At 38.3% G+C, this 25,722-nt stretch overlaps 1 pseudogene; it reads left to right on the top strand.

Moving 5' to 3' along the window:
• The first annotated feature begins 368 nt into the window (after window positions 1–368).
• LOC124251703 (cleft lip and palate transmembrane protein 1-like protein) lies at window positions 369–1,950 on the top strand (annotated as a pseudogene).
• The last annotated feature ends 23,772 nt before the right edge of the window (window positions 1,951–25,722 follow it).

Below are 25,722 nucleotides of genomic sequence, written 5' to 3'. Positions count from 1 at the left end.
GTAAGCTTCAGTCTCCCAACTGCTTTAAATCCATTTGCAGGGAAGTTATGGAAGATTTGAACAGGGCAGAGTTCGATGTTGTACTTGGTCCAGATATATTAATATATTCCCCTGGGAATTCTCTTTCTAGCTCTGTAAATCCAACCTCTCCACCTGGGTCTGTTCAAGTACTCCCTAGTCTATGAAGCCTTCCAAGCACTCTGAATATTAATCATAATAATCATAATATTTATGGGCTACAGGTCGGTGGCAGTGACAGGAGCATGCAGAGGAGCTGGCAGCCCATGGCTCATGTGGTGCATTTGCTCCCCCAGTGGAGGCTCTTGAATGAGCTGTGGTGATGGTGTGGGGAGAGCAGCACCATATGGAGGGGCTGCAGATCCTTTACCAGCCTGGGGGTAGACGTGTGCCTGGTGTACGTGGGGCACACCTGCTGGGTCATGTACGGCATTGTCTATACCCGCCTGTGCACTGGAATGGCAAGTGCATCCAGCCCTGTCTGGCATGGAGGCCCAAGCTGCAGCTGGGTGTATGCACTAGCATGGGGTCCAATTTTGGTGCTGAGAACAATGTGGATCTGCTCTGGAACATGGAAGACTTTGACTTGGAGTCCAAATTTGAAAGGCCAGTTAATGTTTCTGTACCAGAGAAAACCAGAAATAACAGCAGGCTGTAGGTCTACATCTTCCTCCGTCATGCTGGTATTCTGCCCTGGCATGGCAGGAAAGCAGGGCATCTGGTGAGCCCTCTCACCACCTACATGATCCCCCAAATGGAAGGGGTCAATCTGCTCCCTGGGGAATCTGCTACACAGCAGATTGGAGCAGAGAAGAAGCCAGCAATTGCCTTGGATGAGCTCATTTCCCACTGGAGACCAAGACTAACACTGAACACGATGGTGGACAACTGCGTGTTGTCCTCCCTACCTCCTTATCCTGTTCATTGAACAGCTCAGCAATCGAGTAAAGGACTTCATGGTCATATCCTGTTCCACCACCGAGCTGCCCCTCGCCGTGTCCTAGGACAGGATCTCACTGGGAAGGCTCTGCATCTCGATCCACATGCAGGATGCCGTGTACTTCCTGCAGCAGTTCGGGTTTTCAGAGAAAGATGCTGATGAAAGAAAGGGAATTGTTCTTGATACCAACTTGTACTTCTTAGCATTGAACTTCTTTGTCACAGCATTTCACTTTCTTCTTGATTTCCTGGCCTTTAAAAATGATATCAGTTTCCAGAATAAAAAGAAGAGCATGATTGGGATGTCTCCCAAAGCAGTGCACTGGTGCTGCTTCAGTACGGTGGCCATCTTCCTGTCCCTGCCGGACAAGCAGACGAGCCTCCTGGGGCTGGTCTCGGTGGGCATCGGAGCTGCCATCGAGCTATGAAAAGTGAAAAAGGCATTGAAAATGACTTATTTGAGAATCATAAGACCTGAGTTTCAGTTTGCCACTTACAGTGAACCTGAAAGGAAAACCAAAGAATATGACACCTGGGCCATGAGGTACTTGAGTTACCTGCTCTGCATTCCATGTATCCAGGGTGCTATCTATTTGCTGCAGAACATCAAGTATAATCGTTGATATTCTCAGTCGATCAACAGCTTCATCAATAGGGTATATGCATTTGGCTTCCTCTTTGTGCTGCTAGAGCTCTTTGTGAAAGGCCTTCACCTATAAGAACTTCAGCACCTTCATTGATGATGTCTTTGCCTTCATCATCATCATGCCCACCTCCCACCAGCTGGCGTGTTTCAGGGACGATGTGGTGTTCCTTGTTTACCTCTAGCAACAACGGCTTTATCCAGGGAGCAAGAGCAGAGTGGATGAATTTGGTGAGTCCTACGAGGAGAAGCCGAAGGGAAATACAATGCAGAGCTGGGGCTACTTGTGGGCTGTCACCACACAACAAAGCTTGGATTATCAGCTGAGTATTTTTGGACTCTTTTGGTAGAATTTCCTGGACATTACATCTGCATTTCCAAAGTCTCTGAACTTGTCTCGTACATGTCTTGAGGCCCTTTATGCTGTGTTTGAGAGGAGCTGGAAGCATTTACACGGCAGCCTCAATCTGCAAACGTCTGTCTCAGTCACTGAGATGTTGGGCACTTGCCATCCTCATGGCCATTGGCAGCTTTCAGTGCAGGAGTGTCTAGTGTCAGTGGGGGCCATGACATCACTACAGTGTCCCCCGACCCAGCAGACACCAGGGGCTGGGAGGTGTGCATTTGTATTTCAGGTTGTCTGTAAGTGCACCTTATGTAAATTTCAAATGCCTCATTAAATCCATTTCGAATAGACTCTAGAATCAGATGGGTTTTTTCCTTTTTGTTTAAAATTTGACTATTTTAAAGCTTAATGTATGGATATTTCTATTTTAAAATAAATTTCTCTGGCTGTAACAAAAGGATGTGGGCATTACCTCAGAGACTGGAGATGAGCACCGAACTTATTTCTTATTGCTAATAAGAAATCTGCTATCAGTCAAGTTCATTTGTAGAGATTTACATACTGTTGGAAGAGAGTTTGAAAGATGGGGCATAGGAGGATACTGAACTTGGCTCCTCCCACGCTCACAGCAAATCAACAACTACCTGTGGAATGATTTCCTCTGAGAGCTCTGGAAATGGGATAGAAGGAACCTCCCCAACAAGGAACAAACAACAGGGGTGAAAGAAGCAGAGATACAGCCCCACTGAGGAAATTGCCATGCCCCAGCCACAGCGCTTCATGGCTGGGAGTGATCTCAAAGTTATGGAGATTTTGCCAGAGAAGTAGGGGAATTGAGTTCCACATTAGACCCTTAGACCCCAGCCGTTAGACCCAGCACAAGAGAAATGAGATCCCATATCTGGCTTTGCTGGCTTTGAAAGCCAATGGGGAATATGCCTAGGAAAACTATAGAACTTCAGGGGGAAAAAAATCTCGTTCATATAGGGCCCACACACAGAGTCACTCGACCTGGAAACCAGCACAAAAACACCAGATAGAGAAGTACATAGCTCACTGGTAAAAGAGACTCATTTACTAAGCTTGGTGCACATCCCAGAGAGGCAATGGGGTAGCTGGGCCCTTCCCTCAGGGACTGAGAAACTGGCATCAGCCATTATTGTGACCTGGTTCAGTGGTGCTGACACAGGTGCTGACACAGATGCTTTCAGGTGCTATTGGAATCTTTCCTCTAGCCTGTTAACACAGGGGTCTGCCCTGCCTACTAGAGCACTCGAGGTAATAAGCATAGCCAAGCAGCAGGCAGCCCACCCAGGAACCATCCTCACCCATTAGCGAGATTGCAGCCAACTTGTGGGTACAAGGCAGACTCATGGGCTTGAAGCAGGCTTGTGGACCCACAAAGGCCTTGTGGGCCTGAGGTGGACTTGTGGGCCCACAGCAAACTTGTGCCACTGGCCATCATGAACAACCACAAAGGGGAGCTGCCTTTCCTACCGATGCCTGAAATGATTGTGTGCTGCTTCGCCTGGGGCCTGCCCCACCCATCTCTTCTCCTGAGGCAGCTGTGTACCACAGGGGAGCATAGCTAGTTCTTGCCAGAGGCCTGCCCTGTCCAAATGTGACCTGACAACAGCCTCATGCCAGGCAGCTAGCCTCACCTAAAACCTGCCCCACCCACCAACACAGAGGCTGCTGAGCACCACAGGGAGCTGCACCAGGGGCCTGTGCAATTATGTACACCTGAGTCTAGCAACCAGCCACACTAAGGGCCTGACTTGCTTACCAGCAAAACTGCAGTAGTTGTATACTATTAAACCTCACAGCCAGCCTTACCAGGGGCTTGCCCCACCCAATAAAGTACCTGTAGCAGTCACACACAGCTGAGCCTTATAACCAGTGAGGCTGGGGGCCAGTCTAGCCTACCCATGTGCTTGCAGCAATAGTAACCCTGCCACAATATAAGGGCACACACAGCCTACACATGGGACATTCCTGGAACATTTGGCACAGGAGACAAGAGAGGAGCATGCTACTGGGCCCCCTAAAGCATCTCTTACATACATCCACATTTATCAGAACAGGAGAAGTACCTGATCTACCTAATACATAGAAATAAACAAAGAGAAGTAGGCAAAATGAAGAGACAAGGGAATATGCTCCAAATAAGAGAACAGGACAAATCCTCAGAAAAAGAACTAAATGAAACAAAGATAAACAATCTAAGTGATAAAGAGTAGAAACTAATAGTCATAAGGATGCTCACTTATCTGAGAAGAATAGATGAACACAGTGAGAACTTCAACAAAGAATTAGAAAATATAAAAAAGAACCAATCAAGCTGAAGACTACAATAATAGAAATGAAAAATTCATTAGAGGTAATCAACAGCAGAGTAGATGATGCAGAAGGGATCAGTGATCTGGGTGAAAGAGTAGAGGACATCACTGAAGTTGAACAGAAAAAAACAGTTAAAAAGAACAAGGACAGTCTAAGGGGCTTCTGGGACAACATCGAGCATACTAACATCCACATTATAGATGTCCCAGAAGAAGAGAAAGACAGAGGGACAGAGAACTTATTTGAAGAAATAGTAGTTGAAAACTTCCCTAACCTGGTAAACAAAACACCCAGGTACAGGAAGGACAGAGAGTAGCAAATAAGATGAACCCAAAGAGGCTCACACCAAGACACATTATAATTAAAATATCAAGAATTAAAGATAAAGAGAGAATTCTAAAAGCTGGAAGAGAAAAGCAACAAGTTACATACAAAGGAAACCCCATAAGACTATCAGCTGACATCTCAGCAGAAACCTTACAGGGTAGAAGGGAGTGGCACAATATACTCAAAGTGCTAAAAGGAGAAAACCTGCAACCAAGAATACTCTACCCAGCAAAGTTATCAATCAGAATGGAAGGAGAGATAAAGAGTTTTACAAATAAGCAAAAACTAAAGGTGTTCATCACCACCAAACTGGCCTTATAAGAAAAGTCAAAGGAACTCATTTAAGTGGAAAAGAAAAGGCTGCAAATAGGAATAGGAAATTATCAAAGAAAAAATATCACTGGTAAAGGCAAATATACTGGAAAGGTAGTGGATCAACCACCTATAAAGCTTGTATGAAGGTCAAAAGACAGAAGTACTAAAATTATCTTTTTCTTGATAAGAGGTTAAGGGATACACAAAAATAAAGGAGGTAAAATATGATATTGAAAACATAAAATGTGGAGGGGAAGAGAGTAAAAGCATAGGGCTTTTAGTAAGAGGTCAAACTTAAGAGACCATCAACTTAATATAGATTGCTATTTACATTAGTTATTACATATGAAGCTCATGGTAACCGCAAATCAGAAACCTACAATGAATACACATAAAAGTAAAGAGAAAGGAACCCAAACATAGCACTAAAGAAAGCCATCAAATCACAAGGGAAGACAGCAAGAGAAGAAGAAAGGAACAGAGAAACACTACAAAAACATCATTAAAAAGTAACAAAACAGCAGTAAGTATATTTTAAATATAAAAGGACTAAATGCTCAGTCAAAAGGCATAGGGTGGCTAAATGGATAAAAAACAAGACCCATATATATGCTGCATACAAAAGACACACTTCAGACCTAAAGACACTCACAAACTGAAAGTGAAGGAATGGAAATAGCTATTCCACACAAATGGCAATGAAAAGAAAGCTGGGGTAGCATTACTTATATCAGACAAAATAGACTTTAAAACAAACACTGCAACAAGAGACAAAGAAGGGCATTACATAATGATAAAGGGAACACTCCAATAAGAGGATATAACACTTGTAAATATCCATATGCCCAACATAAGAGCACCTAAATACATAAAGCAAATATTAACAGACTTAAAAGGAGAAATTGACAGTAACATAATAATAGTAGAGGATCATAACACTCTGCTTATATCACTTACATCAACCATCATCCAGAGAGAAGATCAATAAGGAAACATTGGCTTAAATGACAAATTAGACCAGATGGACTTAATAGATATATATAGAGAACATTCCATCCAAAAAGTGCAGAATATACATTCTTTTTGAATGCACAAGGAACATTTTCCAGGATGGATCATGTATTAGGCCACTAAGCAGGTAACAATAAGTTTAAGAAGTTTGAAATAATATCAAGCATCTTTTCTGAACACAACTGTATGAAACTAGAAACCAACTACAAGAAGAAAACTGGAAAAGTCACAAATATATGGAAATTAAACAAAATGCTACTTAACTACTATTGGGTCAACAAAAAAAATCAAAGGAGGAATCAAAAAATACCTGAAGAAAATGAAAATGAAAATATGACATATTAAAATCTATGAGACACAGCAAAAGTGCTACTAAGGGAGAAGTTTATAGCAATGCAGACCTAGCTCAAGAAATAAGAAAAATCTCAAATAATCTAACAATACACCTAGAGGAACTAGAGAAAGAACTAAAGGTTGGTGGTTACCAGAGGGGAAGGGGTAGGAGGCTGGCTGAATGACGTAAAAGGGCACATTTGTGTGGTGATGGATGATGATTAGACTTTGGGTGGTGAACACGATGTAGTCTACACATATCAAAATATAATGATGTATGCCTGAAATTTATATAATGTTATAAACCAGTATCACCTCAATAAAAAATTAATTTTAAAAAATCATAATGTTTTGGTGGTTCTTACATTACTACTAATGCCATTATTTCAACTATTACTCAATTAACATCACTATCATCATCATGTTCTTCATCATCAATATTTATTGAGTGCTAAATGTGAGCAAGCTCTATGCTAAAGGCCTATGTCCATTATTTTATTTAATCATCTCAATAGCTCTCTCTAAGATACATGCTATTATTATTCTCTGTTTATGGAGACTTGGAAATTATAAGTACTTACCCAAATTCACACCGCAAATAAAAGATGAACCCAAACTTTACATCCAGGAAGCCTAACTTTAAAGCTCTAATTTCTTAACCACTATACTTTGCTACTCCGCATTATAAATGAAATATTAGGTATTTAACTTTTAATTTTTCTATGTTTTGTCACCCTTTTTGGAGACTTCTATGTAGCTGTGATTTCAATTTTTTCCAATAATCTTTTCTTCGTTTCTTTCTCAGAATTTAAATCTTTCAATTTTAGGTAGGCACTTCACCATCAAGAATATCCCAAATTTCCTATGCATCAATGTGATCAAGGCCGGCTAATGAGTTGTCAATGAAATTTCTCCTTAAAAAGGAGAAAGTGTATCATCCTTTGATCCTCTGTTCACTCTCCCAATTGGATCTGAGTCTTGGGGTTGGCACTGGACTAGCCATCTCAGGTAATATGCTACGGAATCCACAGGCTAAGGATGATAGAGAAGCAATGCAGAAGGACCCTGGGTTCTTGACCCTGTGCCACACTGAACAGCCCTAAACCAACTTTTTCCAGGCTTATTTCCCTTGGGAGAGAAATGAATTCCTATTGTATTTATATCTCAGTTATTTTGGGTTTTGATCTGTTAAATCAAAACTAATCCTACCTAATACATTCTTTGAAGGCAGAAAGTCTTTTATACAAGTATGAATACTCCTAACATTTAAAAGGTACTTGATAAATATCAGATGGTTTTATGGTAATTATAGATTTCCAAATATGTCCAAGGCCTAAAACCATGAAAATCCCACTAAGTCTGTTATACATAAATCTAAAACTGTAGTATACTTGAAACTCTCAGAATTGGATAGTTTATTAGGCTAAGGTTTATTTTGCAGGCACTCCAGTAACTTCTTTCATATTAACACATGATAGCGTTGATATAAAATGCTATTATACGTAGTTAGGCACACTCCCAGTGCTAACAGAATAAGGAAAAGCTGCATTCAAGATAAGTCCCCTTTCTGAATTAATGTCATCTCTTATTATAGCAATCTTAACTCACATTATTATAGTAAAGAGCCTTTCAGCAATTACTATAGAAATCCTCATTCTAGTAGTTGTGCACACTTTTGTTCGTTTAATTGGAGTTATTGTGGTACAGCCTTATAAAAGGAATATTCTGGAAGTTAGTATAAACCAACTCAAGAGGGAAGCCAGTCCAAGAATCCCCTTCCAGCAAGAGCTATCAATGATACAGAGCTGAGATGCTAAACAAGAGAAGAAAGTGCACCATAAAATTATTGAAGAACCAACCTTATACAGCCGAATGATGCTTTTGTCTTGGGAACACTGTCTAAGATGTTACACTGTCAGATACATGACAATCTTGTGATAGAATAAAATGGAACAGCATTCATATTCAGCTGTGTCTTCTTTTATTTACTAACTCAATCTTTTCATAAATATTTTCCAAGCCCCTAGGCTAGGCACTAGTCTGACCTCTGGTGATAGAGAAATAAACAATATTGACAAAAGTCTTTTTGCAGTATCTAAGTCAGAGACAGTAAATACACACTCATGTCACCTGCTTCTATAAGGAACACAGACGTCACCAATCAGCTTGCTCCTGTAGGCCCCTGCCTCCACCTCAGAATCCTTTTCATCACTACGTTCTATGTAGCCACTACTCCTCGATGAGTTGTCAACAGAAACTAGCCCATCAGTTGCCCTTGCCTTAAACTAACAAGGAGCAAAGAAGATACGCATCTTTCCAGGTGTGAAAGTTCTCTGTTCATTTCTCACAATAGAGTATAACTTATAAAGAATACTCGGGACTTAGGGTAAGATAAATAAAATGCTTGACATATAGGAAGTGTTTAGTAATAGATTCCATACAATTCCCAGAAACCTAAATGATACTATTTTAGTCTCAGAGTTCCAAAAAGTTTTTGCTCTCAAATGGGACCTTTTCTACTTCCATTATCAATACTATCTGGACTCCTATTTAAGGGAACATCCAAAGGGAAATAATACCTCCCCCAAAACTTATTTGCTATGATTTTAAGTCAGAACTTTATTGCTTTTGTCCAAATGCCTTTACAAGACTTAGCAATACTAACACTGTGATCTTTAAAATAAGTTCTAAAGAAGAGAGGAGAAGGAAGACATGAGCAAAAGGCCATTGATTTAGGTGAAGAATAAGGAAAAAATTTTGTTTGCAATATTTGGACAAAATATTAAAGAGTTATTTTTATAATAATATATTAGAAAATAAGATTCTAGCGTAAGTCATTGGGCATGAAATGTCATCTACACCTTGTGCGATTTCTGTTAAAGAGGAATTAAAAACTTGAGCAAGTACCCATGCTAATGCATTGTTAAAAATGCTTCTTTGTACTGGGATATATTTCTATATAATTTGTAAAACTTTTTAAAAGTATCTTCAATGGTAAAGGCTGAATTAAAAACAATCCTTCTTATCTAGGTTTCCTGTTCCTAAGAAGCTTTTTGTTTTTACTAGAGGCTCTTGAGAATTATAGTTTATAGCAACTGAAAAATATAGACTCCCAGCTCCATACCAAGAAATGTTAATTCAGAGGGTCCATGATGGGGTGAGGTGGAGGAGTGAGAGCATGTTGAAATTTTCTAGTGGTTAAGAGGCATGTGGGTAATTCACAAATAATGTTATTTTACTTGTTTCTAGTCACATATGTGCATTTGTATTCGAATTTCAAGTAATTTTAAATGACAGTATGGGAATCCCACTTCATCAAAATGAGGAACAGGTTAAAAATAAACGGACTCAGAAACACAGCACCTTGAGAGAAGGCAAGTTTTATTCATTTTTGAGCCCTGAGTTTAGTGCTGGCTCTCAATAAATGTTTGTTGAATAATGAATAATCTAGGTGAAACTTTATCTTTTAAAAACGGAGATGACTGTTCTCCAAATGGAATATAAATGCAAAAATGTACCTCTATAGATTTTAATTTCCCTATGGATCTCCCAGCTGCAACAGCTGTTTTATATAGTACAGGAACACAGTTCTTACTCGCTAACTCTGACCCTGAAAATGTCTGTTACAAATAACTGAGCTCTCTAATAGTTCATAATGACCCTGTCCTCCGAGCAGAACTAATCAGCAATTTGGAATCAAACTGGCAATTCTAAAAATGAGACATTGCTCACATTGATTTCTTATGTGCTTATCATCTTTGCATTAAAGGCGACAATTTCAATATGTTAGCATCAATCAATACCGTGAATAAACTTTCAAACCGTAGGGTTTGATGATTTATGACCTATTGTGATGTTAATTTCTTCTTAACTCCCAGTGCCAATGTTTGCAGTGAGAAAGCTAATATTACACTGGGAAACTCATAATTTCACTTAAATTGATAATATTTAAGCATTATTTTGTTTTTACCCTCCTTTGAATTGTTTATGGTAATCTAATGAGTTTCCTACCTAGATTATGCTTTAAAATATTATTAAATACAAATGATAAAATTTTCCATACTCATTATGTTGACTGATGCTGCATACAAAAGTCTTGAAAAGATATTTTTAAAACATGTTGATAGTTATTTTTTAGGAAAAAATCTATATTGTTCCATAAATTGTTTGTAGAAAATGTCTGAACCTGTTAGCATGGTTATAGAGAACAAGGAGGTCAAAGCTGTGAAATAATTCTCATGGGACCAGTTGAGATCACATGGAGAAAATCTCTTCACCAGCTTGCAACTCTAATCCTAAACCACTAACTCAAAGACCAGTACTTCTATTCAGAGAGATGATTAAGTTATAGAGCTTAACTGGCTTAATACGAATTCAACAACCAAAGTTCTAAAAGCATAATAAAACACGTAAATTATAGTAAGATCAAAAAAGTGTTGCCTTCACATTTGATACATATTCTTAAAGTGTCATACATTTTAAATGATTCAAATCCAAATCACAGATGGCCGAGGTACTAAAATAATGTTAATGCACTCTTTCATAGTGAATAAATTTATCTATGGGAAGTCAGTCTAGAAATGTGCTAGAAATGAACTCTGAGTACCTATCTCCTTTAGGCTAAGCTTGATCTCAAATACAAGACAATTAACCTTTTTAGTCTTTCTTTCCTGGTAGTCAAGTGACTTTGAGCTAATGATGTATAGCTTGATATAAGTAGAAGAATAATTGTCAGGTTTATTTTCTATTCAACTCAAAAATGATTTTTCTATAAATTCTTACAGTGTGTCTAGATAAGAGCTAAATCAGGATGTATTTCCTAGTATTGAAAACATCAAAGTTTAAGAGCATCTATTACCCATTGTAAAAATAGGTCTTCGGTTACTTTTTCTCTTGATTTAAAATTTAAAACCTATTTCTAAATTTAAATGTAAAATATATCTATTACATTTTATATTCAGGAATGTGCTTAATTTATGTCTTTTTTAACAATGCAAATATTTCTTTATCATTTGCTCAAGTTTTATTGTCAGTGTATTTTATTATACTTTCATTAATTGCTCTCAAAGGGTAGTTAAGTAACTATATAGTACTAACTTGAAATCTTAGCAGAGTGCCTTAGAGGATTTTGAGCGGTTGGCAAAGTCAAATGTGAAAGAAACAGCCTTTTGGATTGTATTCTTCGTCAGTTACCACAAGTCACATCCTATTGATCTCCCAAAGTATATTGGAGGGAAACAGAGGTATAATGTCTATCACATGTCACATCATGCTCATTTCATAAAAATGTTCCCATCAAGGAAGTATTAACAATTTACCTGGGAAGATCTCTCGAGATATTTGGTTTTGTCTATGAAAAGAAGAAGGAGTTCCCTTCAGTGGAGCATTGCGTGCAAATTCATTGACAGTATTTGAACAGTTTTAAAAATACAAATTGTGTGTGCTTGGCATTGCTCTCTGAATGCTTTTTAGCATTCAGGAATGTATGTGGCAGAAACTATCTTGATTATATTCCATAACAAGAACATGTCAAAGATGTTATTAAATCTTATAAATCACTAGGCTGGAGTAAATAGTACCTGAAGTTGGCCATCTTCATTTTAAGAGGCACATACATATACTGTGGATAACTGATGTTTTAGAAATTATTACCTCATATACTTTTCTTTTTGAGGGAGATTAGCCCTGAGCTAACATCTGCTGTCAATCCTCCTCTTTTTGCTGAGGAAGACTGGCTCTGAGCTAACATCCATGCCCATCTTCCTCTACTTTGTATGTGGGACGCCTGCCACAGTGTGGCTTGACAAGTGGTGCATAGGTCTGCACCCAGGATCTGAACTGGAGAATCATGGGCCGCCAAAGTGAAAAGTGAACTTAACCACTGTGCCACCAGGCTGGTCCCCTTACTACCCCATATACTTTTAAGTACCAAGTTTCTTCTTTGGTATATTATAATCCATTGCAACTTGAAGTTATGAAATACATTATTTTTTAAAAATATCATGATCCTCCAGAGGCCAAGTTTCTGGCTCCACTTTCAAAGATTAAGCTTGCAGACAACATAATCACTTATGAATATTGTGAAGAAGACATATAAAGGAGATGTAGCAAATACATAATACTTTATCATAGAACGCATAAACATATAGTATTTGTCAAAAGTGGAAGGTTTTTATACCAATTTACAATAAAGGCAAGGAGATAGTGCTAGGGACAAGAAACTGTTGAATCAAGAAAAATGATGTCAATGGAAAAAGTATTTCAAATTTGTAGTGCTGAAGTTGATTCTTAAAGTGTTTGACTTTTTTGAATCAAGTTTCAATAGCATCAAATTCAGTTAGTAACACGTGCAAGGTTTCCTTTGTGAATTGAGAAACATCTTTATTCAATTGTCAAATATGTCAATATTCCAGCCATTCTTAGTAAATAGCTCCCTCTTTAGACTTATGAGAGTTATCAACATTTATTTATTCCTTGGAAAATCAAATTTACAGGGACTTTGGTGTAGGTACCTGTTGAAATCTAATCACTATGTTAGTTTTGGGAAAAAAAACCTACTTGTGGAACAAATAAAACCTCTTGAAATAAAGGATTGAAAATAAATTACAGTAATTAAGAGCTGAAATTGGAATATTAAGCTATGCTTAAATAGATTAACTTGATACTTTTATATAATGATTACAATAGTAATAAAACCTAAACATTTAAAATACTACAGTCTATTTTAAATCCAGCTGGTGAATTAATATATCAAACTCTAAGCTTTTGAGCCTGTTTTTAAATTTGGCAATGTTTTATTTTCTTATTTGTCAGCTTTCTTAGAGTGTTTTCATCCTTCTCTTGCTCTGCATGGACAGAACTCTACAGTTATATTCCTATTATGGGATTGGGTTAGCTTCTCTTAGGCTCAGTGATTGTACGTTTCTGTCATCAACTGGATTATTCCTTATTAAAATCTGAAGCCTTTATTATGCTCCATTAATAAGGATGTTTCTCTCTTTTTCTCTAAGTAACATGTTTATTTTCTCAAATTAGAAATCTAATAGATTTTAAAGAATTTTTTTAAGTTTAAAAAGTATTACAGAACTCCAAAAAGGAAATAAAATAAAAACCACTATTCATTATATCATCATACAGATATAATCACACTTAATATTTAATAAACTTACTTTGGCCTGTTTTTGTATCATATGTTTTTATAAAATTGGGATGAAGCCAAAAATGTGTTTTTATACCATTTCCAAAAAATCAATATTTTAACAATAGCTGTGAATGATACATTATATGCATTTCCCTCATGTAATTAAACATCTTTAAAAAAAATCATTGGGAATTTCTGAATGTTTGATCAAATGAAAATACCAAATCAATTTGGACATTTTTGCATATTTAGAATATTGTTACAGTGACTATCTTTACACCTGTATCTTTGAATGACTTTCTGATTATTTCCTTAGCTAATTTCCCGTAAGTGAAATGGTTGAGTGGAATGACAAGACACCTTTGATTTAGTGCCAAGTAGCTTTTCAGAATGGCTGCACAAAGTATTACTCCTAAAAAAAGATTCAGATTTGAATGATTTAAGATTGATCATTTTTAGCTACAATCTAATTTACCAAGCCCTCCCCTCCACACCCACACCCCCCATCACCCTCCTCCACTATAGTAAACATCTTATTGACTCTATGTGTATGAACAGACTGCTTTAAAAAGAAGAGAAATTTCAAATCTTTCCAGGAAGTAGATAATAGGTATCCTGGTGGCATTTAACTGAGGTGTTTCCAGTTATTATTTAATTTGCATTTTAAAAGCATTTATTATAAGTTGATGAATCAATTGATGCTCCAGGGAACACTTAATAAGATTTATTGCCTTATAAAATTTATATGGCTCTCAGCTAAATAGCCAAGATTATAATTACTAGCAGTTGCATAATTACATTTGTGGTAATTCTAGAGATGACCAAAGATAGGAAATATCTGTAACTTTTTACATTTTGTATGGAAATGAATGGCTTTAGCACATGATTTTAAAACATATTCATAACGTCAAAGCACTTGTATTTATTTTTTTTAGTTTGAAAGGTATTAAAAAATCTATTAACTAAAAGTATAAGTCCTTCATAAATCGCAGTAGGGCAGAGCAACTGAAACAGCAATTAATTAGAAAATGTTAAAATCTGAAGAGATTAAAATGCCATGTTGCCCATATAATCTGTAACTACCCCCGCCTGGAAAATGGAAGTTTCCTAGCCGTCCACAACAGGTCTTCTGAGTGTTTTACAAGCTGTTCTCAGGCCACTTCTACTCATCCATTCTGTGTTCCAGCTTACCTGGCTCCAGGACCGTACGCAGGTCTGTTACTTAATTGAAGGCATTTTTCCTTCCCTGCATGCCCTCCTTCGTCCTCTCCTTTTCCCCCTGTCCAACTGCTCCTGTGGGGCGCACCGATATTTCCTCCATGAAATCTTTTCCATCAGTCTCCTCTTAACGTTGCTTTTCTGATCCTTCGTAATATTTAATCTTGTCTGATACTTTCCTGTTTCTATTCCTTCTACCTAGTAACCCATTCCTCCTCGTTTATCTGAGAGAAGTGTATTATGATATGGTGTGAAAGCCTTGGCCATGAGCATGACTTGCTTTGGCCAATGGGACATTAGCAAACGTGACACAAGCAGAAGCTTGAAAAGTACTTGCCCACTGCCCCTCTCCTGGAAACTCTTCTACTACCATTCTCTCTGCTTACCTGTGAGGATGAATGACCACATGGATCAGAGATGAGCCATCTGAGTTAATGCCCACCTTACCAAGCACCCCTCACCCGACTATTGGCTACTTAGCTATAGTCACATGAATGTCCCAGGAGAGACAAGCAGAAGACACTCCCTGCTGAACCGGTGCAACTTGCTGACATATAGAATCACAGGCAAATAAAATAGTTGATATTTAAGTCACGAAGTTTTGAAGTATTTTTTTTAATTCAGCAATAGATAACTGTTAAAATTATCTGCCTAACCTCTCAGACCTGTTTCTTCACCCATAAAATGAAGACTCTAACCCCCTGTTGGTTGGTCCAAATGACATAATGTAATACTCTCGCCCTTGGAGTAGAGCATCTAGACTCACACCGTCTGATTTCAACCTTGGCTCTGTCATATCTAACTGGTTTTCCTTTTCCTATTTCTCTAAAAAAAATTAAAAAATAACATCTCTGTGCTTTGGTTTTCTCACTTACAAAAATGTATGTAATAACAGTACCTGTGTATCAGTTAGGAATTTTTTGCTGCAAGTGGCAGAAAACCTGATTTAAATTGGTTTGAGGAATATGGCTCAGTTAATTGAAAAATGAAAGTGTAGCCTGTTGTCAGGCACTTCTGCTTTCAGGAGTCTGAACACATCATTAGAATGTTCTCTCTCTCCATGTATCAACCACTCTCCTTCATGTTGCTGTCATTGTTAGTCTTCACGACGTAGTGAGATGGCCACCAGTGCCTCTACATCCACAGCATTTCAGGTCAAATCCAGAGAAAGAGGGAAGACTCTCAAAAGTCTTATTAGCTTTAGCTAATTTGTGTTCCTGTCACATGGCAAGATTGTCCAAATCTGAGTCATATGATCAACCTTGGACCTAAGGTTAGGAGTCAGTCACTGGAGTCACAGAGACTAACAGTGGAGGACATGTTAATCACCCTGAGGAATATTACCTGAAGAAGGCCCATTGATAAAAACAGTGGATATCTCTACCATTTATCCCATAGAGAGTAGTTAAGTGAGCCACTGAATGTGAATGAATGTGAACACACAGTGCTAAGGACGCCACATAGCAAGAACTCATCTCATAGCAAGAAATATTATCTGTAAATATTAATATGAACACATACACAAAAAGCACCGGGTATTCTATATCCTGACTGTGGTGATGGTTATGTGAATTTACACATGTGATAAAATTACCTAGAACTAAATACATACACACACACACGTGCATGTATAACTGGTAAAATAAGATCTGAATAAGATCAGTGTTGGTTTCCTGCCTTGATATTGTACCACAGCTATGCAAGATGTTGCTGTTGGGGAAACTAGGTGAAGGTTATACATTCTCTCTCTATTATTCCTTACAACTGCATGTGAATCTATAAATGTCTCAAAATAAAAACTTTAAACAAAAAGCACTGAGCACAGAATCTGACACATAGTTGACATGAAGGGCAGTTATTATAATCATTATCTGAATTCTAAAGTAATGACCTTCTTTCCTTAAAAATACAAACTTCTAATCTCCTCCAAGAAGTCTTCCTGGTTTCCCCAGCCAGAACCAATTTGTCTTTCTGAAGGACTCTATTTCAAAGAATGTCACTGTTGCAGTAATCGAGGACAACTGAGTATCAGAGTTCTTCATTTGTGTCTCTGTCTCAATAAATTATGAGCTCCTGGAAGGCAAGGAATATCTTAATTTTACCTATTTTTTCATTCACATTTTCTATTTTTCCATATCTCTTAGCACCGGTCTTTTCCCATATTGGACTTTCAGAAAAATGTTGATTTGATATTCATGTGAGCATACATTTTTCATTATTGTAATAATTATCAAAACAAGACACTAGACATATTTCTTAATTGTGCTTATATGAGAACTATCATACAGTGGCTAATTTTTTCTGACCCAGCTTGTCTTGTGGAGTTTTCTTGTCAATGTTCAAAGAGACTCTGGAGATAAGAGATATCTACTAATAAAGGGCTTTATTTTACAGGAGCCTGGGGATCTGAGATTAGCTATTGAATGATCATCACAGCAGAACTTCAATTCCCTTTTTATTTAGGTGTTGTGGGTTTCTCTCACAGAAATTTTAAGTAGAAAGGAGTTCATGATCTCCTCCCGAGGAGTTTGTGATTCAAGTGAATTTTTGGAAGCAATGGAAAAAAAAAAAAAGAGCCAAGTGAGTTTTTTAATAGAGGATTACTCTTCCAGAAGTCGACTGTAATTCTCATATATATAGGTTTCCTGACCATGGCTGAGTGAACAGATAATAGCCTGTTTAGAAGGGTTTGCCTTTGTTCAGTGAAGGGCATTCTGTCCTCCCACCACCCAGCCTTTTCTTGTTCATCACGCCCAACCAATAAGAGTGACGCCAAGTTCACAAATAGAAAGCAAGACCATTAACATATCAAGCACTTCCAAGATCAAAATACTGCATACGGCATGTGTGTTTTAATGAAAATCTCGACGCAGAAGCAGCTGAAGCCTGCGTTGTGTTTCCAAGATAAAAGTGCGATTTCAATGAGAAAAGAAACTTTTAACTCTCAAAGTAAAAATTGCTTCCTACATTTAGTGCCAATTAGTTTCCTATGTTACAATATATATCATTGCCAAACTACTTTTCATAAGGAGGCAAAGCATGCATTCTTCCACCTGAATTTCCTTTTGCCTAGGGCAGTCTACCTGCTATGGTCTGGCTCCTGTTATAAATTTGTCTTGAAAGTTGGTCATTTCATTTATGTGGCACCCATTCCTCTTGGGGACTGGTGTTTCTGATGGCCTTATCTGTTACCCCTTGGTTTTGCATTCTTCAGTTGATGGCTTTGAAGCTAATGCCATTGATCACCGTGGTAGCACGGCTCGTCGTCCTGGGGAAAATGAGGTTACTGACTCCATTTCTTTTTCTCTAGCATATGCTGAGATGAGCTCATATATTTCTTCCCCTTTCTTTAGTGTTTCCTTTTCTGCTCACCTTCTTGACACCTTTCTTATAGAGGCAGGGAAATACAATCTCAAGCATGAAGGGATGGGGGATTTCAAAAGAAAAGGAAAATTTGGAGGCTGGAGAGTTTCATCTTTTGTCCTAGCAGAACACTACATTGGTTTTCTACTGCTATGTAACAAATTGCTACAAACTTAGAGGTTTAAATCAATGGATATTTATTATTGCACAGTTTCTATGGGTAAGGAGTCCAGATATGGCTTAACCAGATCCTCTACTCAGGATCTCAGAAATCTATAATCAAGGTGTCAGTTTGGGGGTCATTCTCAGCTGATGCTCAGAGTCCTCTTCCAATCTCATTTGGGATATTAGCAGAAATCAGTTCCTTGTGGCTGTAGGACTGAGGTCCTCAGCTCTCAGAAACTGTCCTCTTCATAGGGTTCATTCACATCACAGCTATTTGCTTTCTTCCTTCAGGCAAGAAAGGGAATCTCTCTATGGTTTCACCTTCTTTTAAGGGCTCATTTGATTAGGTTATGCCCAGCCAGCATCATCTCCCTTTTGATTAATTCAAAGTCAATTGATTAGTAGCTTAATCACAGGAATGATATCTCATCATATATCCAAGTCTTATCCACTCTTATAGGGAGGAGGTTACACAAGGGTATGAGTCACTGGGGGTCATCTTAGAATTCTGCCTACCACAGGGGCAATACCTGTCTTGTTCCTCTCTCCCTACTTCTTAGAACTGAACCTGGTGCATAATATGAAAATGGTAAAAATTTACCAAAAAAATGAACGAATCACTCTCCTCATTCTTTGAATTATTGCAAGAAATAAAATTTCAAGTTCATTGTTATTGATTATTTATCCTACAGATGAATCATTCCATTTGTACTGATAGGTCTCCCAGATTTCTGAGATGGCTTAGTATAAATAATTGACACTCTTACAGAGAGCAGTTTAAGCTAGGTGATGTCTGGAATGATTAGCTAGTATATTTTAAAAATCCATTTTGTTAAGGAGAGAAAGCCAGTGGTTGCTTTTCATTCTTCAAACCTAACATCCATCTCCAGTTGCAGATCTTGCTATTCAATCACTAGAAAGAGGAGTGGCTACATGGGTTCAGTTCTCTAGTTTTTCCCTGTTTCCATGCTGGCAGCTGACAGATACACCATGTTTTTGAAAGCTGCCTTAATATTTTCCAGTGCCTCATTTTTTCTTAAGGCTCGTGGTTCAGCATGTAGGGACTAGGTTTCTGTTTTCATAACTTGCAGAAGGAATCAAGCAAGTCCTGAGCTCTATTTCAGATTTTTGATATTGCTGTGAGTTTTGGACTTGGTTTTAGAAAAATAGCTAGCGAGAATGATCATATTAGGAAATAGGGCATTCCTTTGGCAAGAGATGCTCAGGGGACACATATATACATATATCTTTTTTCATATTCAAATACATATTTTATACTCACAAATATTTATATTATATATTCAACATGAGTATATTTCATGTTCTTATATATTTTCATAGAGATAATTCAGATACATATGTTTTGAGTGTATGTGCATGTGTTTTACACAACTTAGTACAAGTATGAGTCTCCTGGAAGATGTTGGGATTAAGTATGGAATCTAGAAATCCTAGACTGAGACCCTGCCTACAAATGCAGACATTTTGGTGTAATTCCAGGCCACTCGGCTGAAGAAAGAGCTCACAGTGGAGTCCGAGGGCCCCAGGGTGGCACCACTTGGACCCTGTGCTGCAGCCGTTCTGTCTTCAAGTGTCCTTCAGGAGTCCCTGGGCTGGTCTCACCTGAGAGCTTCATGTTCTAGGCCGTGTATAAACAGTTTTTTAGAAATAGTGTTTTTATTAAAATATTAATATATGTTCTTGTAACAGCTTAAGGTAAGATTTGTGAACAATCTGACACATCAGAAGTCAAGGTGCAAAATGTCAGAATTGTCTGAGTGTCTGTCTTTGTGACCTGTGTGTCTTGGGGTCTGGTTCTGACCTCACAGCAGAAGAGGGTGGCAACTGGGCCTCAGCACTGAGCATGCTGCCATCAGGCTGGATTCCAGAAGGAGCCTCACCTTCCTAGAGCTCAAGCCGCAGTTCCAGGCCTGCTGCCTCTGGTGTCCCCTTGTTCTGTGTGCCCTGATCATCGCAGCAGACTGTGCACGCAGATTGATCTGGGCCCTGTGCCGGTGACTGGACACTCAATTTGATGTGAGCAGAAGGTTTACTAAAGTGTTATTGTGATGACCTGTCAGGAAAAAAAAAAAGGTTTTAGAGATCTTTCTCAGCTTTTTCACATCAGATTCCACACCTGGCTAGAGGCAATTGCAGTGTTAGGGAGCAACTGAGCTAGAATTAGGAGATGCTCCTTAGCCACCAAATTACATGACCTGTGGAAATCACTTAACCTTCTTACCCCTGAGATTCCCCATCTGTGAAATAGGAGACAACAACGGCCTTACTTCCTTGAGAAGAAAGTTGAGAAAATTAAGTGAGAGCACATGCACCTCTCAAGTTCTTGGCACTTCACCCCTTCAAGCCCGAGAATCTCCACCTCTAGAAGAGAGTAGGGACTCAGTTCAGTGGAGGGTTTGCTTATTGTTGTTGCTAACAAGAAAGCACTTGGTAAATTGAAAACGCCTTTACAGGTGTCTGGACGTATTCCTAAATAGTAAAGGAAAAGCACCTTACAAGAAATGCTAACCAATTAGGCGTGTTTGGTATTAACATGTTCGCTTTAAAGTGTCAATCAAAGTACTCAGCGGATTCAAGCTCTTAAATGTGTCTCAAATTCACTCATATATTTCCATTTCCATGGCCAGGATCCCTGGTCCAAGCCACCCCCAGCTATCTCTTGTTTCAGGGATAACATTCAGAAAAGCTCACAAAGCATATTGGGAATACAAAATTGGGCCTCTCCTTACTCACTAAAGTGGTCTGAGATTGTTTCAGTTCTTTAAAGTGATAGGGTCTTTCTGATTGGCTTCTTTTTCACCTGCTGTTCCCACCACTGCCTGCTTGAAAAGACTCTCTATAGACAGACAGACAGACAGACACAGACATACTCCCCTGCACCCTTCTGGTTTCCGTTTTCCCATCCTCCAACTGCAAGTCTCATCTTTTGGGAATATTCCTCTGATTACCTCCTATCCCCCACTATACCAGGTCCCCCTACTTAAAAACCCATGTGGCACCCAGTACTTCTGTTTTATCACACATTATAATTTTAATCAAACGCTTACTTGTACCTCTGTCCCCTTTAACCCATCACCACCTTTTTTCCAATCTCGGCCAGAGCTTTTCAAAGAGTGGCTCTAAATGACTCACATTTGCTAAGTGGCCTTACTCATTTCCTTTTGTTCCCAGCTAATTGATTTAGAGCAGCTCTGTTAATCAAACATCATTAAACCATGGGCTCCGTTATAGCTATTTCTAAGTTCCCAGAGAGTAAGGATAGTGTTTTTTTGGTTTTGTTTTTTCACACGTTAGGTGCTTAAAAATGCGTTGAAATAATGAATAAATGAAAGAAAAAGAATCAGTTCATGTTGGGTCTATGAACTCTAGGTTAAAATGAAACATTTCCCAGTATAGACCCCAGATCTTTTGCAGTCTTATGAATTGACAAGTACTCATTTACATGTGTTTCCTGTCATCAAACAAAAAAGAAAGAGGAAAAGGCCTTAGCGTCTTTGATTTCTGAATTGCTTGGGAGTTCAAGGAAGCACCATAAGAAGATTTTAAAGAGCACTGGTCTTCTTACAATAAAGATTCCTGTTCAACTCCAAAGAGTAAAAATTAAGAAATGGGGAAATCTTTGAAATACTTGCTGGTAATAATTTTTCTAGATTGTATTAAGTCTTGCTGTGACTTGAGGTGACATTCAAAATTGGTGGTGGCTTTCTCAGGCTACTCAACAAGAGACTAACACACATGAACATTTTGTCTGCTTTTAGTTCGTCTGCTCCCCTGCGAAACACAACAAAACAAAGTAAAAGCTGCATTATTTAAATAATATTGAGAATTTCAAGCTGTGTTAATGTGAAAATTGAATGAAGATTATAAAACCAGGGATTCAGAAAATCACTGTATAGCACAAAATCATCAACCTGCAAGTATTTTAGCCATCATTCAGGTTTCAAACAGGAACATGGGTAAGTAAGCACTAAAGTACTAGCCAAGAGTCATTTAACTTTTCTGCTCTTTAGTTTCCTCATCTGTGAAATGGGAATAATAATTCTATCTACCACATAGGATTTGCTATGAGGAATTAATGTTATTAGAGTTAAATAACTTTGACAAGTTGCCTAACATATGGTAAACTCTTGCTTAATCTCAGCATAAAACCAAGATTCGGAAAGCTAAGGACCTGTAGTTCAGGATCCAGGATCTTGTATTCTAACGAGAGTTTTTAATACTTTCATTTCTTTTCCAAGATCTCATTTCCAGCAGTTTTCTTTAAACTGTTGATTTGTGTTAGCATATATGTTACTGATAATTATATGAACCTCTGCTGTGAAAGTTAAATTATAAGTGAAATCAAACAGAAAACTTTAAATCTATGACTCTCCTAACCAATTTTAGTCAGAACTCTCTGGGGCCTTGGGCTTTGTATTCCTATGCATTGGCCAAAATGTCTTCTTTCCCTTGCTGAGTTAGAGGTAGCGTGGAGGGGTGCCTAGGGGCACCACCCTTGTCCCCGTGCTGCCTGCATCTTATCCTGGCTTCATCTCTACCAGCTACGTGCTATTGGACAAGTCCCTTAGACTCTCTCCACTTCACGTCTCTCCATTTTTAAAATTGGTTTGATGATAATATCGTCTACCACATAGACTTAATATGAGGATTATGTAAGTTTCATACATGTAAAAGTTAGAACAGCACCTGGTACTTAGGTGCTATATAAATGTTTGCCAATCAATAATCATTGAAACACCTCTTTCAAACAAATATTCCTGCAGACAATGGCCTCAATTAAATCTCTCCATAAACAACTGTTTTAGTGGCAGAAGGGAGTAATTTATGGTTCCTGCTTTCTGATATATAAAATCTAAAGTTTAGAGATATGGGTGTTTGTCAGGGCTTCTCATTATGAACCATTTCGTTTATCAAAGGGCACAACAGGACTGTCCAGGAAAGATTAAGATGGGAGACTTGAGTTTTCTGTCCTAATAAGGGTCACTTTACCTCCTCCATTGACCCCAATAAGGAGGCCAGTAGCTGTGCTTTCAGGTTTGAAGGTGATGGATTTCTTGGCAGGGACTTGGGAATTACTATAATATTAGAACTTATAAAACCTTAATGAAAGCCCTTCTCTCTGAATTAGGCTGGGACTGAGCTTTGCCTGATCTCATGGTGTGATTATTCTACACAGTCATAAACCTCATGCCATCCCAACCATCTGCTTTTCAATTTACAGTACCCAGAATCCTAGAGGCCATGGCTAAGAAGGGAGGAGAGTGAGGTTCTGGAAATTGTAACATTTCCAACATTCCAGCATTGCCAACTCTTCCGGTCTCTCCTTAAGTACCTCTTCCTCTCTATTCCTTCCAACCCACACAGTTCCCCTACCTTTCGCTGCTCTTTATGCTGCAGTTAATGAGTTCAAAATTCTCCCTTAGCATTAGATCCCCATGAACACCTCACAATGAGGAGTGAGGCAGAAAAGGCATAGTATAATAATTTCTTTTAAGCTTGCAGCCTAGCTTATTTTATTCCACTTTCCCGGAGTTAATTTAACATCTGCGTACATTTGCCAATGTTTATTTTCAAAATACATCCATTTTCATAAATACAAACAGAAGTACACACAATTACTTTCCTTTCATTTGATTCCCAAAATAACTTTGCTTAATTTGAAGGAAGAAATAAAAAAGTATTGTCAAAAAATAAATAATGAAAGGGTTCAGGTTATGAAAGGGATATTATTCCAGTTCAAAGACATATCATTTTTGAGAAATTGCACAGCATTTAAATTTTTGACAATTGCTATATTAAATAAGACCCATTTACTGAGTCTATAAAACCATAGTTTAGAAAAGGCAGGTTTAACTGAGAGTCAATATCTGGCCTGGGTCACTACAATAGTGATTGCTCACATCTTTTAGAGCATTTACCATCACCAGGCACCATTCTACAAGCTTTCCAGACCCTCTCTCATTCAATCTGCACAACCAGCTGGAGTAGACAATAGTTAACAAGGCTCAGGAGGGCAGCTGGTCTTATTAGAAAAGAGAATTTCTAAGTTAAGAACCAACTACAAAAAATATTATGTAAGTGATAAGATTTTTAAAAAAATCAAACCAAGGTATAGTTATGTAGCTATACATACACATATGTGAAGATATTTTGAGTTTATATTTACTTAGTAGAAAGAACATGTGTTAAATCAGTGACATTAGGTCGTGGAACATTCAGCAAGATGAAAAAAGCCACAAACGAACACAATGGATATCAGTAAGGGATGAAGCAACCTTTCTAGGAACCTCGCTTGGAGCAAATTTAAAGAGTTTAGGCTTAGAAGACCAAGAGTAGATCACGTGAGAGAGATCTCTTGTGGAAGGGGGAATAAAGGAACTTTAATAAAACCACATGCCTAAGACGGTGTTGGGCATGCTATCTGTCATTTCTCCTGATGCCACTGTGGACATCAGTGAAAAGAATAGCTCATGTATGCTCCTTGTCTCACATCTCATGCATGTCACCCATTGTTGCTGCATGGAAAGAAAACTAGAGGGGGAAATGGTTCATTATCTTCCTAACTTTCGTGACTTGGCTTGAGATGCCTGCAATTTGTGACAATTTTTAATTTCAGTTGATAGTGTCCCTGATTCTGGAAAGGAACCTCAGACTTGCCTGGAGGAAGTTGGAGAGAAAAGAGGTCTCAAAAGTAAGTATGAAGATTGTCTTCACTTTGAGAAAACCAAGTGTAGGGCAGCGGTTCTCAACCTTGACTTCACTTTGGAATTACCGGGAGCTTTACAAACACTACACCTGAGACATACCTCCAAAGATTCTCATTTACTTGTTCTTGGATGTATGCTGGGCATTGGGAATCTTTTAAGCTCCCTAGGTTATTTCAGTGTGCAGCCAAGGTTAAGAGTCACTGATTTAGAAGTTAAATTAGAAACTGGAAAGAACCCTAGGAAGCTTGATTTCAGAGTCCAGCTTGAACGCTACAATGCAATGCAGTATTGAGCAAGGATAAACAAAGAGTTTTGCAGTTTCTACAGTACACAATTATAGTGGACGCTATTTGTGCTGTTGTCCTGGGAGTCCCAATGGGAATACTGTGGCAGAACTCAGAGGTCTGGGGAAAGAACTGAGCAGGCAAGTATGAAAAGAACAGGACAGAGACACATGGAGTTAGGCTCAAAAAAAACAAGACATGATGGCCAGTTTCCTGCCCTGTGTGCAACTTGCCATCTTTATCCCATCCTCCCAGAAGAGGAACCATTCCGTAAGCAGGACCTGCCTGGGGGATTTCCAGGGCAGCTGGTGGCAAACAAATGGGACACGTGCGTGGTGCTGAGACTAGATGTCATCCTTATCCCAGACAATTCTTGATGGCAGGAAAACCCTGTTAGAAATCTTCTGAAATTGTAACTTCAGAATTTGATTGGAAATGATAAATTTAATAGCCTTTTCTCATAAGGATATATCACAATTAAAAACCAAACAGAGGTTAATGTGTGTAGCAGAGAAGAACAGTTAGCACGTTCATTAATCAAGGTGCTGTTT

Source organism: Equus quagga, chromosome 1 (assembly GCF_021613505.1).
Source record: "Equus quagga isolate Etosha38 chromosome 1, UCLA_HA_Equagga_1.0, whole genome shotgun sequence".
NCBI classification, from domain to species: Eukaryota; Metazoa; Chordata; class Mammalia; order Perissodactyla; family Equidae; genus Equus; species Equus quagga.
Note: the sequence above shows the minus strand (reverse complement) of the source record. Positions and strands in the feature narration are given on the sequence as shown.